Source organism: Nannospalax galili, unplaced genomic scaffold (assembly GCF_000622305.1).
Source record: "Nannospalax galili isolate Female #2095 unplaced genomic scaffold, S.galili_v1.0 scaffold1711, whole genome shotgun sequence".
In the NCBI taxonomy this organism is placed as follows: domain Eukaryota; kingdom Metazoa; phylum Chordata; class Mammalia; order Rodentia; family Spalacidae; genus Nannospalax; species Nannospalax galili.
In genome coordinates, this window is record NW_008330347.1 from 752,870 (window position 1) to 767,269 (window position 14,400).

The 14,400-nt window shown below is 40.0% G+C and overlaps 1 pseudogene; it reads right to left on the reverse strand.

Moving 5' to 3' along the window:
• LOC103745266 overlaps positions 1 to 14,400 on the reverse strand; it is a 42,684-nt pseudogene that overhangs the window by 7,506 nt on the left and 20,778 nt on the right.

A 14,400-nucleotide genomic window follows, 5' to 3' on the forward strand; every position in this document is an offset into this window, starting at 1 on the left:
AACAAGAAATTGTCAGAAAAAAAGTGATGGGGAAATATGGGAGGTGTTGGAGGGGAGGGAGTGGGCATGAATTTGATCAAAACACCTTATAGTCACATCTGAAATTCTCAATAAAGTTTTTTTAAAAAGAAAAAAAAATTATATGTTCATCCAGACATGGTGGGGCACACTTTTAATCCCAGCACTTGGGAGGCAGAGGCAGGAGGATCTCTGTGAGTTTGGGGCCAACCTGGTCTACACAGTGAGTTCCAGGCTAGCTGGAGCTTCAGGGGGACCCTGTCTCAAAAAAAAAAAAAAAAAAAAGCATATGGACACAGAGGTATTACTACTAATGTAATCAACTGGGGAAGTTTCAAAAAATAAAATGAAAGGAGATGGAAAAAAAAAGAATGTGAGGTATAGATAGGAGAAAAATAGTAAAGGACAGAATAGAAATCTGAAGAAAACAATTAAAACAAATGCTCAAAATTCTTCCCTACTGAGAAGACCTTCCTTTCCTAGGCCTTTTGTCTAATGTTCACTAAAGTGGAAGGGCAGGGGCATTAGAGTGCCTTGTTTTCTTCGATCCAGACAACAGGCACAAGGCAGGCTAGGCAGTGTGGACGATGTGCCCATCAGCCTTGGCCACCAGATGAGCCAGCACAATGTCTGCTCTGGGATTATCTTCACACCAGTGAGTTCTGTGCTTGTCTGTGTGGGAGCTGCTAAGCAGTGACAGTATGGGCTGCTGGTAAACTGGTCTTGTTAACCCAACCTCTATTACACTTAAATGGGCCTCCTCTCACTTCAGAGGCACCTGTCAGTGCACCGTGGGTGTAGGAAAAGCCCAGGAAGAGACAGCTTATCCTCTACAGGCCTCTGAGCTTCCAAGGATGGGAGAAAGCAACCCACACAGAGCAATCTAGGTAATGAGGTGTATGTGGAACTGAGTGATGCCCTGCTTACCAACACATTGATTTTTATGAACCCTGTCACAAATCCACACATACTGCTCTCACTCCCTACCTCAGGGACCCAACTTCTACCCTCAAAGGGAAATACTTTCAGCTTCTCTCTAATGTGGATCATGAATTCTACCACATAAAATTACATTCATGAGCTCAAGTCTAAGTTACGATTGGTATTTCTGTTCTCATATTGATTCTTGGAGTTGATCCCAGGAGGAGACAAGACCACTTAACTTGGAGATATAAAAATATGAGATGTTCTGAGCTTCTGGTGATACGGTCAGTTGCTGGTTCATCTCTTAGGCTGGCTCTCCTTACAGTTTGTCTGAATAAGCTATGAACTGCAGGGGGACCCCTTCTGTAGTTCAGTTTGTTGAAGATGGCTGATTTCATACATTTTTGTAGGGTGCTAGATTCCTGCAGTTGCGGAGGCTTCTTTCTTATGCTTCCAGAAGGATTAATCTTCAGGTACATAATAATCATCTATTTTTATGTAAAATAAATACAGTATGCATTTGGATAATGAATTGGAAGAAATATTGATTCTATATTTGAATAAATTAAAAATACTCCTTTAACCAATTTTACTCAAAGGCATTGACTTCAGAAATAGAGATCTGTGGGAAGCCAGTGTGGCTGAGTCAGCCAAAGATGGCTGCCTTGGCTGGCTGCCAAGCCTCGTGACTCCAACCCTTGGCTGGCTGCCAAGCCTCATGACCCTCGCTTGTTTACTCCAACTAGCGCAAGTAGGAGGAGCTCGATCATGTGCTGCCTGCCTAATCAGAGACATCATCAAGCATGACCCTGCTACTGGCCCAATGAGCTGCCACTCTGCCTGCCTGCTGCGTGTGTGTGTGTGTGTGTGTGTGTGTGTGTGTGTGTGTGTGCCCTGATTGGTTCTGGCTGGGAGGAAGGCTGTTGGGAACAAACTACATAAAGACTGAAGTGCATAATAAAGAAGAAGAAGCCTGAACCTCACCTTGGTGTCTGTGTCGTCTTTCCTCAGCTCTGTTGGACGGAGTTGTGGCTTGCAACAAGTGCTGGCCTGTATGGGGAACTCTTCAAGACCTAAGAAAATTTAAAGTAAGGTCCACGGGTAGCAGCGAAGGGGTAGCGCTAATTAGGTTCCCGGAGACAGGGACGAAGTTAGGTTCCCGGAGACAGGGACAAGTTAGACTTAGAATAAACTTTATAAAGACCGCTCTTACAGCATGGGCCGTCTCCCTGTGGGAACTCTAGCAGTATGGACGCTGGTGAGGACATGCATTATAGACAAGACAGGGAAGTACAAGAAAGATATTGATCAGAGAGCTCAAGCCTTAGAGGAAGTAAAGGAGGAGCTCTCTAACCGAGGCCAACAAAGTCTCTCGCAGGGGCAGGAAGGGGAGGAGGAGCTTTATGATGAGGAAGACTTAGATAAGGAGGAAGGGGGACGTGGAGGCCATCTTCTGTGATCGGCTCCATAAGGAAGATTTTTGAATTTGGATACTTCTGGGCGCTCGGCCACAGACCGCTATTCTGCAACGCAATTGGTTTCCCAAGTTTCAGTCCTTTGGAAGGATGTCCTTACAGGAGAATGGAAGGGGCCTTCTCCAGTAATAACCGGGACTTTTGAAAGTGATACTAGAGTAAATTGCTCCAAGCCCTCACCTATACCGCTTGCACCTACTCCTGTATGTGTGGTCCCACCCTTCTTTTTCCTAGTTTCCAATACTTCTAATAATGATACTGAAACCTTGTTTTGTACCAATGACACCTGTTTCTTAACTAAATGCTGGAATGCCACCAACTTTCCAATAGCTGTTGTGGTTAGGATGCCCACCATGGTCCCATGGCCAGTAAAAGTTCTAGAAAAGGACCTGACCATGCTATTGGGAGTTTGTTAACTTTTCCTGAGCAGAAAATTTATCTCACGAGATTGGGGCCAAGCTTCAAGGAAATTGGAGCAGAGATTTTGACAGGACACTTTCTGAACTAGGAGCCTCCATCATTGCCGTCAATAACGCCCGAGTGCAGATCGCCACAGCTCAAGAATGGCTTGACACCTTGCAGAAGACTTTTTCAGTCCTTAAAGACTGGGGCGGGATGGCCTTCTGGGATTTTCTATTGATCACTCTATGTGTCTGTATGATCTGGTGTATGTGTAAAATGCGGGGGCGAACAGAGATGCAACAACAAATGCTTGTACAGGCTATGGCTGCACTTGAAAGGGGCGAGTCTACCTCCGTATGGTTAACCATGCTGGACCGGTAGTCAAAGACAGGTAAGACTCCCTCATGGACATACCAACCTAAGACAGACTGCCAGCCAAGCTGCCGAACAGTTGATGACGGGTAAGGATGTTACATGGAAGGGGGCAACCTAAGACAGGCACGGTCCCTTAACCGTTCTAATAAAACAAAAAGGGGGAGATGTGGGAAGCGAGGGCAGCCGAGTCAGCCAAAGATGGCACCTTGGCTGGCTGCCAAGCCTCGTGACTCCAACCCTTGGCTGGCTGCCAAGCCTCATGACCCTCGCTTGTTTACTCCAACTAGCGCAAGCACGAGGAGCCTGATCATGTGCTGCCTGCCTGATCAGAGACATCATCAAGCATGACCCTGCTACGTGGCCCAATGAGCTGCCACTCTGCCTGCCTGCTGTGTGTGTGTGTGTGTGCCCTGATTGGTCCTGGCTGGGAGGAGGGCTGTTGGGAACAAACTATATAAGGACTGAAGTACGTAATAAAGAAGAAGAAGCCTGAACCTCACCTTGGTGTCTGTGTCGTCTTTCCTCGGCTCTGCTGGATGGAGTCGTGGCTTGCGGCAGAGATCAGAACCAAATATTTTCCAAGAATATAGTATTGAAAGACATGCATTTATAATAGAAAGTTTACTTTTGGAGTCTTTTTTTCAGATTGTTTTATTATTGACCAAGGCCTTTAGTATTTCACCCTGAAATAAGGCAGTTTAGAATGTGAATCTCTTTTCCTTAAGCTAAGCATTACCGAGGTCCAGCTGTGGTGCTAAGCCTAATCCTTGTGTCTTAGATTCTCATTTAAAATTTACTGTGATGGGGCTGGAGAGATGGCTCAGCAGTTAAGGGAACTGGTTGCTCTTGTAGAGGACCTGGGTTCGATTCCCAGCATCCATATGATGGCTAACAACTTCCCATAGCTCCAGTTCCTGAGGATCCAGTGCCCTCTTCTGACCTCTGCAGGTATTGCACAACACAAGTGCACTTGCATACATGCATGCAATACACTCACACACATAAAATAAAAATAAAATATTTTTTAAAAAATATATAGATAGAGAAGAAGGAATCTGTAATGCCAGTAGTGTTTCTGGAGAGCTCCACCAGGCCATGCTGATCAAAGGTAGTAATACTGTTGTAGTTAATGTTTTCACATTTGATGAAAACCTGCTCATTTGGGATAGGAACTTCCTTCACATTCACTAGGCGTCCCTGAGTTAAATAAGGACGAAAACTATAGAGTAGCTATGACAGTGCCATGCAGGAAAATGTAAGAGAAAAGCTCTTTTTTGACATTAAAAAATTCAAAAACGAGTCACCAACTAATACAGCATTTCATAAAGATCCAACACTTTAAAGTTGTGTTGGCCCCGATGCTGAAAGTAACATCATTAACACCACAGTGATGCATTGTGCTTACTAATATTCCAAAGAAAACCTCTCAGCCACCAATATGTTCTTTGTGTCAATTAGTGGCAGATAACCTAACAGATTCACGAGAAAATCATAAAATAACTGATATTTATGTGAGTGTTTAGAAACATTAAGTGATATATAATAAGAAATAAGGGTCAACGGAGAGTGAGTTTAAATGAAGGTGTAATACCTATAAACAAATGAAACATGAACTTTTGGGGTTTACAGGTTTCAAATGCATTAGTTGAAAAAAGTCTAGTGCATAGTTTTGTGCATGTGGCTTTATAGTTTTCTGTTAACTCTGTTACTTGAACCCAGATGCTGGAGCATGCTAAGCAGAACCTCCGCCACTGAGTTACCCTCCTTGCATTGCAACCAGCGATGCTAGATTAATCTGCTCTGGAGCAGAGAGTTCTGTGTTGATTATCACAATACAGTTTACCTATGAATTTTAAAGTACTTTACCTTGAAAAAGTATGGAATCCCTTGTCTAAAGTGTGAATCTGCTTCCACAATTATGAAGTTAGTTGTGATTCTTGTGACTTCAGTTTCCCAAGTTGCTGTGAATTCCAACCCTGAGAAAAACAGTAACAGTTGGAAAGAAATCATTTGCTTTCAAATTATTATTTTTTTAATATTTAATTTATTGCTTTTATTTTATGTGTACACATGTATCGCCTGCATGTATGTGAGTGCACCTGTGTCGTGCAATGCCACGGAGGTCAGAAGAGGGCATCGGATTCCCCTGGAACTGGAGTTAAGGATGGTTCATAGCCACCAGGTGGGTGCTGGGAATCGAACCCGGGTCCTCTGCAAGAGCAGTCAGTGCTCCTAACCGCTGAGCCATCTCTCCAGCCCCTCAAATTATTTCCTTATACCAACCATCTTGATGAGAAAAGGTGTCAATGTTCACAGCTTAATCTGCTGTTTTCTTAGGTGAGTCACATACCTGTCCCTTCTTCTGTAATCCTGTCTTTAACTTCAAGACTATAAGTTGATAGTGGTGTTGTTTCAACAGGAAACACCAGTGCTTTCTCCTTGTGTAATCCAGCCTTGGCTGTCTAACTGATACAGGAGATAAAGACAGAACAACAACACACACTACTCAGATCAGTGGTCAATTCATACCAATATTTGAGGCATTATTAGCAGGGAACTGAGTGCTTAAAGCTATACAGCATGGTGTCATGGGGTTCATCTCAAACATTTGGCTGCTGTGTTCCATTATCAAGTCAAATTACATACTGTCCTCAAGGCTCTGCTTAATCATCTATAAAATGCTGATTATCTTCATAAGCTTGGTGGGAGCGTTAAATAAACACAAAAATACAACACTGATAGCATGTCATGTGAGTTTAAGAAATACTTGCTATTACTAGATCTACCAAGAGCTTGGTATAGCTCAGTGGTATAACAAATATCTAACATGCATCAAGTTCTTAGTTTGAACACTAGTACAAAATCAATAGATAACACAAATAACTTGTAATGGATAAAATGGATTTTGGTGTAGAAAGGTGGTTTAAAGTTGCCCGTATACAACACTAGTGGATCTAATTTCATTAAAGCAAATATTACTAGATATGAAGGCACAGATTATCCCCAGCAAAGTAACAGTGGGTAGCTTAAAAATCCCACTATCAAAATTACATTGGTCACCTGGACAACAAGTTAACAGAGAAACATTGTCATTAAATAACATCATAGATCAAACAGAATTAACAGAAATTTACAGAATAGTCCACCTAAATGCTAGAAGGAGCGCTTTCAACTTCTTTTTATAAAGCCAGTATTATTCTGACACCAAAAACAGGTACAGAATAATAGAATAATAACAAAAAAGAATAATGACAAAAAGAAAATAATAGACAAATCTCCTTGGAGAGCATAGATTAAAAACCCTCAATAAATATTTGCAAGTCAGATTCAAGTCGCATCAAAAAGATCATTGATGGCTGCTTAGACTGAAAAATTCTTTCAGGGATGGGACTCTTGGTGGGTCTAGTGCATGGACACACACTGAGGGGTATTTGAGGACACAAATTGGACTCTATAGGCCATATTATATATAGAATAGAGTATATTAAATAGGATGGGTGTGATTGGGGAACATGAAGAGAGGGAAGGAAATCCAAGTATCATCAAACTATAGTGTATAGAAATCACAAAAATACAATTAAAAATTAATAAATAAGAAAATAAAAATAATTTTCTTTAGAAAAGACACAGTCATCATAATCAAGTTGGCTGCATCCCAGAGATGCAGGGATGGTTGAATATATGCAAATCAACATGTTCAATCCATCACATAAATGGACTCAAGGAGAGAAACAGACACAGAAAAGTCTGACAAAATCAAACATCCTTTCATGATGAAATCCCTGACTAGGCTAGGGATGGAGGGAACATTTCAAAACAATAAAGACTGTATTTGACAAACTTATAGCAAATGTTATTGTAAACAGAGAAAATCTCAAAACATTGCCAGTAAGATCAGAAACAGCACAAAGATGTCCACCCTCTCTACCTCTATTCAATGTAGGTTTTGACATCTTTTTATTTTATTTTTTGAGGGTTTCTGATAATGCTACATTCTGAACATAAAAAGGGTACAAAATTATTTTTTTCCAGAATATTTCAAAGGATGGTGCCAGTCTATCATTGTCTTAGAACAATGAGACAAAAGAAAGAAATAAAAGGTATATAAATCGGAAAGACATCAAGGTATCCTTATTTGTAGGTGATATAATTTTGTACATAAAAGATCCTAAAGACTCCACCAGAAAATTCACTATGTTAATCTTGTTGTGTGATGGTTTTATTAATTGGTTCATTATAATCAAGTGATTTTTATGAGAAAAAAAACCCTGAATACCCAGAAAAGTCCTAGAACTGAAAAAACTTCCAGTAATGTGGCAGGATACTAAGTTAACATTGATAACCTTCCTATAACCAATGGCCTAAATCCTGAGCTAAAAATAAGGGAAGCAATCCTATTCAAGATAACTTAATATACGTTAAAATCAACCTAAATGAGGAAATAAAAGACCTCTACAGTGGAAAATTTCAGACCTGGAAGAAAACAAAAAGGCTATAATACAGAGAGATCTCCCATGCTCATTGATTGGTATGATTAACACTCTGGAAACTGTCATCCTAAAAGAGAAATCTAAAAATTCAATGGAATTCCCAATCAATATCCTTATACTATTCTTCCCAGAAATACAAAGAAACATCTACATGTGGCAGGGCACTGCCTATGTATTCCTTAACAGTTTCAGCATTTCAGGTTTTACATTGATCCATTTGGAGTTGACTTTTGTGCAAGGTGATAGGTATGGGTCTAATTCATCCTTCTTGTGGAGATTCAAATTTTCAAGTACCACCTGTTGAAGATGCTGTCTTTCCTCCAATGTGTGTGCTAGGCACCTTTGTCAAATGTCAGTTGGCTGTAACACTCATGTTTGAGTCTTCTATTTTGTTCCACTGATCAACAAGTCTGTTTTCGTGCCAATACCATGCTGTTTTTATGACTATGGCTCTGTAAAATAGATTGAGGTCTGGTATGATAATTCCCCCAACATTGCTCTTTGTGCTCAAGATTGCTTTATTCATTCAGGGTCTTTTCTGTTTCCATATGAATTTGTAAGGAAACTTCTCTGGTGAGAGTTGAGAGATGCATTCATTCTTTGTGTAGAGATTGCATTGAAAATGTGCCATGTATGGTTAAGCAACCGATAGACACTTATTCTCTGCATTTGACCAGTTCTGGAACTCCGTATTAGTCTCCATCTGTTGCAAAAAGAAGTTTCTTTGATGAAGGGTGAAAAGGACACTTGTCTGTATATATGAGGAGGCATATTTAGAGTAAAGCAAGAAATTACGTTGATCTAGGGATGTGACAAAAGTAGGTTTTTCTCTAGCATCTATGCCCTCTCCAGCTATGTGTATTTGGCTATGTTTACAGTACCACACATGAGCTCCCTCTCATTGTATAGGCCTTAATGCATCTGTCAACTCATACTAGAGAAGTTTGCCTATACAAAAGATGGTGATTAATACACAAACCCACAATTAATCAATGTGCAGAGAACAAGAGGTCACAGAATGCTTAATACTGATTAGATCACCTATCTCAAACCTCTGCCTCTCAAGGCTCAGAAATCATTGTGGAAGAAGAAGCCAAAAGATTGTAAGAGCCAGAGCCAGAGGGGGTTGATGACCACAAGGAACCAGACTCTTCCAGAGAGCTGGTCAGTTGCTCATATGAACTCACAGCAATAGTGACAGCATGTACAAGTCTTATCCAAGGACAAAAATCCCGATATAGACATGCGGAAGTGGGTAAGAACAGAGCAACCAGATTTAGCAGGTATTCACAAATTATTCCAACTATCAGAGACAGTTAATACATATTCCTTTCAGTGTACATGAAACTTCTAAAATCAAATAGGCCACAAAGCAAGCCTTAGCAAATATAAAAAATTTAAATAATTCCAGGTAACTTACCATATCACAGAGGAATAAAACTAGAAATCAACATCAGGAGAAACTATGCAAATACTTGAAAATTTGAATAAACAGGGGGCCATTGAAGAAATGAGGGAGAAAAATTTTAATTCCTAGAATCACATAGAAAGGGCAGGATAATCTGGCAGAGTCTGAGGGACAGAACGAAGGCAGTTCTAAGAGGAAAGCCTGTAGTTTTAGATGCTCACGTTAAAAAAAGAAAGAAAGAAAGAAAGAAAGAAAGAAAGAAAGAAAGAAAGAAAGAAAGAAAGAAAGAAAAGAAAAACCAGAAAGACCTCAAATAGCCTAATGATGCTTCCCAAGGCTCCAGAAAAACCAGAGCAAGTTTAATCCAAATGCAAGAAAAAGTAGACAGCAATCTAGAAATTAAAATATAGAATAAAAGAAAATAAATAGGGTCAATCAATGAATTGCTTCCTTAAAGATATCAGCAAAATTGAGAAGCCCTTAGCAAACTAAGGGAAAGAATAAGAGACATCCAAATTTATGAAGGTAGAGATGGAAAGGTAGTTGCTAAAATGGATTCCAGTGGAACCCAGAGGATTAGTGAAACTTTCAAAATTTATGTAACAAAAGCTGGAAAATCTAGATGAATGTAAAAAGTGTCCCCTTTTCCCCCATTTCTCCCTTGATAATTTCTATATGCTATGGTCCGACCTCTCTTGAGCTCCTTCTTCCCCTTTATTCCCAAAGTTCTTTGTGTAGTCCTCCTCCCCCTCCCCTTTAATTGCCCCCTTTTTACACATTTCTCCCTTAGTAACACCTGTCTCCTACTATTCTCTCTCAGGTTCTTTCTTTCCCTGGCTCCTTTGCATTTTCCTGGTTCCTGAAGACACATCAGGATATGTACTCACTTGTAAGGAGCAAGCGCTAGGTGCTAGACTTCACAAATGAGGGAGAACACAAGTCTTTTGTTTTTCTGAGTCTGTGTTCCTTCACTTAGTATAGCAGTGATCCATCCATTTACCTGCAAATTTCATCTTTCTTTACTGCTAAGCATATATAAAGAACTCAAAAAACAAAGAATCAAGAAAACAAATGACCCAATTAAAAGAGGGACTAAAAATGAGAGCATTCTCAAAAGAATAAATAAAGATGGCTAAGAAACATCTTAAAAACTGTTTGACATTGTTAGTAACTAAGGAACTGTAAATTAAATCCACCTTAAGATTTCATCTTACCCCAGTCAGACTGGCTAAGAGCAAGAGAACAAATGATATCACATGCTGATGAGGTTGTGGGGAAAGAGGAGCATTCATTCACTGCTGGTGAGATTACAAACTCATGCAACCCCTATGGAAAGCAGTGTGGAGAGCTTTTAAAAATCTAAAAATGAACAACAAATCTGTGAGCACAGCCATGCCTCCTGTATCTGATCTGTATGTAGATCTGCAGTTTCACTCTGGAATTGCTCTTGGGTTAACTGTGATCGTAGAATTTGAGCATCCTTTGAGGATACTTATTTTCGGGTACAGAAATGCAAAACCAGGGGAAAAAGCTGTATGCTTAAAGTCAAACAGTGATGGATACTGCAGTATAAGCAAGATTGTGAGCTCCTAGTTCTGTGCTCTTTCTGTCACGCTGATTGGGTCAACAAATTGTTGTATTTAGTGCTCTAGTCTTTTTGCATGTTGGTCTGTGAATATGTTCTACTCTGTCTCCATAGGCCGGAAGTCACTGTTGCCTCATACAATTTCATCACTGGTGTCATTATAAGAACTCAATTTTTTCCTTCATATCACCAGCTTATGCAATGATTTTCCAGCCTTAATAGATGCAGGGCAGTAATTATAAAGGGGACATCAAGAAGAAAGTGGGGGCTGGAGAGATGGCTCAGCGGTTAAGAGCACTGACTGCTCTTGCAGAGGACCTGGGTTTGATTCCCAGCACCCACATGGCGGCTACAAACCATCCTTAACTCCAGTTCCAGAGGACTCTGAAGCCGTCTTCTGACCTCTGTGTATGACATGGGTGCACTCATATACATGCAGGCAATACACTCATACACATAAAATACAGGCAATACACTTATATACATAAAATAAAAATAATAAAATATAAAAAAAAGTTAAGGTCATGAGAACATTCTATAATATGGAAGAGACAGGTCTTAGGTATTTGTGCATTTTTATCATGCAATGAGACATCATCCTAGGCATTTTTAGTGTCCAAGAATATTTTTAGCATATAGAAAAATATCTCACCTTCCACACACCATCACATTTACTGTTTCATCCAGTACAGTGATGACTTTTGGAACCTTTACTTGAACTTCAAATTTGGGAAGCACTATTGGAGAGGGAAAAGAAATTCAGAAAATGGGAAATGACTTCTGGTGGCCTAAATGGTCAGCCTCTGCCCAAAATGGGATTTTGTATCATTAAGGTAGTCCCCCAAAAGTTAAAATATTGAATTGTCATGGACAGTCCTTGGAAATCATAAAAGACTCCACTGAAATAGCACAAATTTCTGTATTGGGGTGAATAATTTGCATCTGGAAATCTCATAGCTTTCCTGAAGCTCTGTGTGGCTAAATGGATGGTCCTGACTAGAGTAAGTTGAAACCCAGCCTCACCCCCGAGAACTCCATTTGTTCTATGGCATTCATGCAGGAGTGACCAGATGCTTATGACCTCCACTACACTTCCAATCTTCCCGATCCATACCAAATTCCTCCACAGCGAAGGAATGCTCCGTCTTCTGTCCTGATGGCTTTAGTATCACTATCTCATAGGAGCCCTGAATGGGCTCTGATGACAGGCTGAAGGATAGTTGCTTAAGCCCATGCTCTGTGTTGATATTCTGCCATTGAATAATGCGATTCATTTTTGCATCCTGAATATGCGAAACAGGTTGTAAATATCCAAAGTAAATAAAGACTTAAGCACAACAACACATTTCGGAAAACTGCTGTATTTGTGATGGAAGCATCTGAGAATTGTCTGATACTTTCCTTGGGCAGAACAGAAGCAAATCGCGATACCAGTAGTCTGAAATCTGTGAAAGTTTCTAACTCACAGTGCCCTTCCATCCTGCACTGCAGCAGCATTCCTAAAACTATTTTCGCCAGACTATTTTTTTCCTAAATATGAAATGTTTTGTGTTTCTTACCTCGATGTAAAGCAAACTGAAACAAAAGGAAAAAAATGCATTAGTTCAGAGACCTTACGCGTATAGCAAATTCAACAGTTTTTTAAAAATAGACCTCACAATGGGAATTTTAGCCATGATTTGATGATTTCATGAATTTAATATTCAATAATTAATAAATTGTACGTCAAAGAAGCAAAGAGAGGTTTTAAGCAGAAATCTTAGAACTGGCTGTATAATTCAAAGCACATCAATGAAAAAAACGAATTGAGAGATGGAAATGTGTGAGATTTTATGAATAAGAGATTTCTGGTGTGCTGTGGTGTCTGTCCTGAGTCATTAGATTATGGTTATTACAGAGTTGCTTATTCAAATCAGGAACTTTTTAGTTGAAATTGGATTACTAGTTGTAACTATTTCGTTAAACATTTATAACTTGGACTCCTGGGCAAGCCAGAATGTATGTTTACTCTATTACAAGTCACTTTCTTATTGCAAGTCTGGTAAGTGGGGCTTCAGAGATTGCTGCATTTGATGGATACCTCGGGTACTTTTTTCAACAGGGAAAACCAGAAACTACCTCTTAACTTACAGATAGGAGGGCAATTAATGGGTGAGCGTTTGCTCTTGCAGCAAAGGAGAACTGCTGTTGTGTATGAACTGGCCTGAACTTTCAGAGATGTTGCAGATAAAGAAGTCCTGAGCACATTTTTTCAACAGATGAGAATCACACAGTAGAGGAAGTAAAAGCATCATTAAGAGTCTATTGCAAGCACACAAAGTTGGATGGGTTATGGCAGGAAGGGCATTGGGGGAGGGTGAATATGATCAAACTACGTGGTACAAAATATTCAAAGAACTAATAAAAATTGAGGAAGAAAAAGGCTTTCTACTGCAATTGAGCTTTCTGGAAAGGCGAAATTATCTTAGATCAGAATAAACTGGAAGAGGACACCTGCATTCTCTGCAGCTGAGAAGGGAATAGGTAACCACTGGGTAAGAGTGCTTTTGCCAGCTGTAAGGACCTGTTGGTGATACAGAAGTCATGGCTTCTTAAAGTCCATGAGATAAAAATTAAGAATCAGAGTTACCTTTAACAATCTACCCAAAAGGGACTATTTTAAGGCAGTGTAATTTAATTATATTCAAGCTACAATAACAACTGGCTTGGAAAAATATGTTCAATGGTGCAATAGTGGCATGAATATTATGGGAGTAGCCAACCACCCTCTAATTGGATTTAAGGCCTGCTTCACAATGGGGAACCCATACCTGACACTGTTATCAGGACCAAGAACCACAAGTTACAGGCCGTAGGGGAGAACCTACTACTATCATTAATATTAAACATTGAATTGGCTCATAATGACTTATTATTATACCCATAGATGAGTGCATCCCTTGATTCCCAAAAGAGAAGGTTTTTCTTGAAGTAGATTGTGATTAACACAGAGACCCACAAGTGGTCATTATGCAGAGAATATGAGACTGTAGAGTGCTTAGACCTAAATGGCAAACCTATACGGCACCCTTTCAGCTCAAGGATCAGGGACCATTGCAGAAGAGGGGGAGCAGAAAGATTTTAATTGCCAGAGGTTGTAGATGAATACAAGGAGACTGTTATCGAGACACCACAGGGTAGTTGCACACATGAACCCATAGTACTTATGACAGTATGAACAACACCTGTGCAAACCCAAGCCAGACAGGGTCCCATCATAGATATGGGAGGTGGGCAGGAAGACCAATCCCTAGCTGAGGATCTATTGTCAACTGATAAGTGCTGGGAAATGGAGTGCATTTTCCTTACTGATGTGCCACCTGGGAGGCTGACCAGACTCTAAGGGATGGACACATATCCAAGAGCATTTAGGAAACACAGATTAGACTCAATATATCGTATTTAAAAAATTAAAGACTAATAATATAAGACATGACATCAGGGAGTGTAGTAAAGTGGGAGTTGAGAGGGGTGTGGTCTGAATATGATCAAAATAAAGTGTATGAAATTCTCAAGTCAAGATTTTTAAAAATCACTGTGTGGTGGTGCCTGTTAGGGAAACAGGAATTTACTGCTTGAATTTACTGCTTGTCTGAATTTACTGCTTGAATTTACTTGTTTGAATTTACTGCTTGTAACCAATTAACTCAACTGGAGACACAGGCATCCAGAGATAGGGGCAAG